The sequence below is a fragment of the Trachypithecus francoisi genome, unplaced genomic scaffold (genome assembly GCF_009764315.1).
Source record: "Trachypithecus francoisi isolate TF-2019V2 unplaced genomic scaffold, Tfra_2.0 Lachesis_group11, whole genome shotgun sequence".
Lineage (NCBI taxonomy): Eukaryota > Metazoa > Chordata > Mammalia > Primates > Cercopithecidae > Trachypithecus > Trachypithecus francoisi.
In genome coordinates, this window is record NW_022681456.1 from 31,995,369 (window position 1) to 32,001,590 (window position 6,222).

Here is a 6,222-nt window from a genome sequence, read left to right on the forward strand (position 1 = left end):
ATTCTTAACCACTATGCTGTAAATAAAATTGAAAAATAGAGAAGGAGTTTTAAAGAAAAATCTTTTAACTTCATGCACAACCACTGTTAATGTTTGGCGTTTTTCCCACGCCTTTAATGTCTACGCATAGCATATTGTTAAGCATAATTGTACAGTTATATATATATGTACAATTTTAAAAAATAATTTAAAAATATAATTATTCCCCCATTTTACATTCATTCATTCATTCATTCAACAACTATTTCTTGAGAGTCCTCTGTGGACCAGGTACTGTTCTGGGAGCCGAACAAGAAAGGCAATAATAGTATTAATAATTATTTGAAAGTATTCACAGCCTCCAATTCCTGAGCTAAAGTGAGCCTCCCACCTCAGTCTCCCAAGTAGTTAGGACTACAGGCATGTGCCACCACACCTGGCTCTTTTATTATCATTATTATTATTTGTAGAGATGGGATCTTGCTACATTGCCCAGGCTGGTATCAAACTTCTGGACTCAAGCAGTCCTCTTGCCTTGGCCTCTCAAAGTGCTGGGATTACAGGGGTGAGCTACTACACCCAGACTGAAAATACTTAGTCTGAGATGCTTACATTTTAGTCAAGGAGTGATGTTAAGTAGACAACTGGATACATTGTTGTACAGAGCTCACTGTAGCAGTCTGGGCTGCAGATGTGACTTAAATATACCTAAATACCTCAAGTGTGAGGCATTTGTGACTGGGAAAGAGAGCCAGTAAGGTAGAAACAGACTAGTTATGGCATAGAAGCAGAGCTGGTGTCCAACCATACTACAAGTTCGAGGATAGAGAAGTGGTTGCTGGATCTGACAAGGTGAAGGTCACTGGTGACCTTGATAAGTACAGTCTAGTTGGAAGAAAGGAGCGAAATATGCATGGATTGAGGAGGTAATCAGAGTTGAGAAAGTGGACAGAACACTTTCAAACTGTTGTTGGCATTATAGCATCAACATTTTCTGTGTCACCACAGGATTGTTCTAAATATTTTAATGCCTCCATAGCATTTATAGATTTTTTTATAATAAAATATTGACGTGCCTAATGTTCCATTGGCTTTCAGTAATTGGTCCTTTTTTTTTTTTTCTTTAAGCCTTTTATGGGACACAGATCCCTCAGGGAAATCTAAGAAAGCTGTAGAACTTCTCCCAGAAAGAGGCAAAGAAGTTCATCCACACTAAAATGTGTACATTTCAGAGAGTTAGAACCCTGCAGTTAACTGAGGGTAGAAGCCCCCACTCTAAGCAATATTTTCCCAACCTGTTGCCAAAATCACCCCCACATCATTGTGCCATTTTCCTTCTCTGCAATTTATTTTTGGTAATGGAGTTAACTGGACAATAAGGAGTGAAGAGAAAAATCAAAGAAACTGAAAGAACTGACGCAAGTTATACTGACCATTTATTGTTTGCATTGTTCTTCATTACATGACCCTCATACATTGACTTGACTCTAACTGGCTTAACAATATGTCAATAGAACACGGTGGTTGAGAGCATAGAAGCTGGAACCAGGTTGTCTGGAGGTAATCCTGGTTCTGCCATTTATTAGTTGGGTCAATTACCCTTTCAGTGTGACATTTCCGTGTATGTAAATGAAGCTAACAAAAGTACCTACCTCACGGGTGGTGGCTATGCAGAGTAAATAAGGTAATGTATAAAAGATGCTTAGAATGTGCCAGGCACCATAATTGTGCAACCTCGGAAATTAGTTAACCTTTCTGAGACCCAATTTCCTCATCTGTAAAGTGGAGATGATAATACTACTAATCTTTCAAGGTATTGTGTTGGTGCACAGAGTATGAAATAAATGTTTGCTAAGTGGATAAATGACCATTTATTCTCTACTACCTGGCTACCTGACACCTTATACTTTTTCAACTTTGTGTCACCATCAGCTCCCTTGAACTTCAGAGTTATTTAATGAATGTCTGTTGAATTAACAAAGCTTATAATACTTACATTGACCCTGACAAATGTAAGAGTAATATAATTCCAGCATTGGATGTGAATTGTACCACGTGATTTTTGGTCTCTCTCAAAACTAAGTTTCTAAGCTTTAATGGAACATCCAAAGCATCCATGAAAAGCACAAGTGTTTCTTTTTTTTTTTTTTTTTTTTTTTTTTGAGGCGGAGTCTCGCTCTGTCGCCCGGACTGGAGTGCAGTGGCCGGATCTCAGCTCACTGCAAGCTCCGCCTCCCGGGTTCACACCATTCTCCTGCCTCAGCCTCCCGAGTAGCTGGGACTACAGGCGCCCGCCACCTCGCCCGGCTAGTTTTTTTGTATTTTTAGTAGAGACGGGGTTTCACTGTGTTAGCCAGGATGGTCTCGATCTCCTGACCTCGTGATCCACCCATCTCGGCCTCCCAAAGTGCTGGGATTACAGGCTTGAGCCACCGCGCCAGGCCACAAGTGTTTCTTATAAACATTTCCTCGCCTCCAGCTTTTGTCCGCTGTCAAGGCCTTTGAATACCCCATACCATCCTTTATTTCCTTTTTCCATTAGGGCTCTGCCTGTCCTAACTACTCTAGAAAGGAAATAACATACATAATTTTTTCATTCTTTTATTATTAAGCTTTATAGGGAGCTCCTGGAAGTTTTGCTTTTTAATTTTTGTTTCCTTATTGCTTAGCATGCTGCAATTTCAAGCCAAGAAACTTCAAGAACATGTGAGAGCCAGGCTCAGTGGCTCATGCCTGTAATCTCAGAGCTTTGGGAGGTCAAGGTGAGAGGATTGCTTGAACCCAGAAATTTGAGACCAGTCATGGGCAACATGGCGAAACCCCATCTCTATAAAAAACACAAAAATTAGCCAGGCATGGGGATATGCACCTGTAGACCCAACTACTCAGGAGGCTGAGGTGGGAGGATCACTTGATCCAGGAGGTCAAGGCTCCAGTGCTGTGATCGTGCGACCACACTCCAGCTTGGGTAACAGAGTGAGACACTGTCTTGAAAGAAAAAAAAGGAAAGAAAGAAGGAAGGAAGAAAGGAAGGGAGGAAGGAAGGAAGGGAGGAAGGAAGGAAGGAAGGAAGGAAGGAAGGAAAAGAAGGAGAGGGAGGGAGGGAGAGAGAAAGAAAGAAGGAAAAGGAAAGGAAGGGAGGGAGAGGAGGGAAAGGAAGGGAAGAAAGCACATGAGGAATTTACCCAGCCTAGACAAGAAAGTGGAGTCCAGAGAAGGCTTCTTGGGGAGGTGACATCTAAGCTGAGACCTGGAAAATGAATAGGAATTAGCCAGGCAAGGAATGGACATGAATGGTGTTATATAGGTAGAGTGAGGAGTATACGCATTTGTCTCAAAACGGTTGAGACAAATTTGGTTACTTTTAGTTTCCAAGACAAAGCCACAGCCTGTCAAATTAGCATTGGCCATGGGTATCATCTTTAGCATCCTTAGACTAACAATAGGAAAGAATAGGGACAAGATGAAACTCAGAGGTAGGAAGAGCCTCGGTTTTCTCATCTGTAAAGTGAGGTAGACATAAGAGAAAGTCAACAGTCATATGAGACAGTTGAAAGATTAATTAATACATCGAATCGCTTCTCAGCCTTTTGGCTAAGATCAAGTGTAGTAATTAACACATTGTATGTGGTGATCTGGAAGGGGGGCACGTCGACCTGGTGGCATGGTCTTATGTAGAAAGGAGTTCAAGGAGTGCTATGCATCAAGGCAGAGAGGATTTGACTCAGAACAAGGGACCAAGAAAGTGAATGTAAAAAAAAGAAAGAGAAGAGAAAGTTTTAGTAATTCTTTGTTGGTTTTTTCTTAAATAGAGGCAGGGGTCTCACTACATTGCCCGGGCTGGTCTTGAACTCCTGAGCTCAAGCAATCCTCCTGCCCAGTCGAGTAGTTCTTGACTGTGGTACTAAGGAAAGCTGATTCACCTATCTCTTCTTGAGAAAACTGTGTATTGTCCACAGTGTGTGTAAATCGGGAGGCAGTGAGAGCATGGAGTTTGGGATTCAGAACAACTGGGTCCCAGTTCTAGCGTTTTTCATGTATTAGCCAGTAACTGGGCAAGTGACTTAACCTTGCAGCCTCAGTTTCCTCATCTTTAAAACAGGCATAACTAGTTCTGCCTTTTCCCTTAATGGTTGGTAAGAAGACTTCCATATAAAGCAGGCAAAGTCCTCTGTAACCAGTACAGAGGAGTTACAGAAACACTAAGTATCATTATTGTTTCCCTTTGCATTGTGTGATCGCGTTCAGCCCTGAGACCACTGAGCTTCTATTCTGCTTTCCTTATTTTGAAGCTCAGGCATTAGAAACATTAGACCTATAAGCTCAGATAGCCCACAGATAAGTTTTGTTTACCAAACTACTGCTGCTGCTGCTGCTGCTGCTGCTGCTTCTTCTTCTTCTTCTTCTTCTTCTTCTTCTTCTTCTCTTCTTCTTCTTCTTCTTCTTCTTCTTCTTCTCCTTCTTCCTCCTTTTTTTTTTTTTAAGACAGTGTCTTGCTCTGTTGTCCAGGCTGGAGTACAGTGGCATGATCATCACTTACTGCCAACCTCAAGCTCCTTGGCTCAAGCAATCCTCCCGCCCCAGCCTCCCCAGTAGCTGGGACTATAGGTGTGCATCACCATGTCCAGCTAATTTTAAAAACATTTTTAGAAAGACAAGTCTTGCTATGTTGCCCAGGCTGATCTCGAACTCCTGGGCTCAAGTGATCTTCCTTTTCCAGCTTCCCAAAGTGCTGGCATTACAGACATGAGCTGCCATGCCCAGCGTACCAGATGATATTCTTGAAATTTGTTTTTATTTTTATTTTTTATAATCAAATACTCTCTTAGCAGAATATTTTAATTTGTTAAAAATCTGAAAATTTTAGGTAAAAATCTAGATTTTCAATTTCCCTTGAAAAGTAAAAAAAAGAAAACTGCAACACTGGGCCCATATTTTGAGAAGCAACAACCAGCCGGAGTTAAGTAGTAGTGGCCCTTTGATGCCACCACTTCGTCTCTGTGAATACCACTCCTTCCTTGCCGTCCTACCCCAGGCCCATGTCATGACTTAAGGTGGATACCTGGCCCCTGTGGAAAGCTCAGTGTGCAGCCTCTGCATCAGAATATTCCTCAGGCAGAAGGCTGTTCTCATCTTTGGTTTTAAACATGCCTTATATGCAGCAGATTTTTTTTTGTTGCTTCTGTGGCTGCCTTTATTGTTTAATGCAGTGAGTGGCTCAACTTTTTGTTGCTGTTGTTGTTTCTGTTGTTTGAGATGGAGTCTCACTCTGTCTCCCAGGCTGGAGTGCAGTGGCGTGATCTCAGCTCACTGCAACCTTTACCTCCCAGGTTCAAGCGATTCTCCTGCCTCAGCCTCCCACATAGCTGGGATTACAGGTGCCCGCCACCATCTCTGGCTAATTTTTGTATTTTTAGTAGAGATGGAATTTCACCATGTTGTCCAGGCTGGTCTCAAACTCCTAACCTCAGGTGATCCGCCTGCCTTGGCCTCCCAAAGTGCTGGGATTACCAGCGTGAGCCACTGTGCCCAGTTGAGTGACTCAACTTTCTACAAGGGAGTCAGTGCAGTTTTTCAGTTGGTATTCAAATATATGTAACACCTTCCCTATCCCTGAACACACACACACACACATACACACACACTCCTGTGGTCTGTATTCAGCTTGTTTTCCTTCCTCACTTTCACTCACCATTTGCATTTCTGTCATGGAGTTTAATTTCCTTATTTTTTTAAGTAAGACATATCAGAGGATAATCTACATTAACCTGTTTTAGAGCAATTTAAACATCCACATACTTTTACCTACACCTCTTCATGATTTTTATCCTTTCTTTTGATCATTAGCTAAACTGTTGGCATCATGTTTAGGAAGGATGAGGAGTCTCACCACCAGGATGTATCTCCACTTTATTTTCTCACCTTTCTCTTGGTTTGGTTTTGGTTTCCATTGTTACAGTGTGATTGCTTCTTTGAACACAAGGAGCTTGGACTCTGCACCCAGCCCTCCCAGGCTCACGCACTTGCATGGCCACTGCTCTAGGAGCTTCCGTTTACTCCTCAATAGAATAGATACTAGTGCCCCTCATGGGGTGGTTATGAGAAGGCAATGACCTCATACATTGGTTCTCAAGTGTGGTCCCTGACCAGCAGTATCAGCACCCCATGAGAACTTGGTTAGCACTGTAAATTCTCAGGCCATGCTCCAACCCTCCTGAATCAAGAACTCTGGGGATGGGGCCC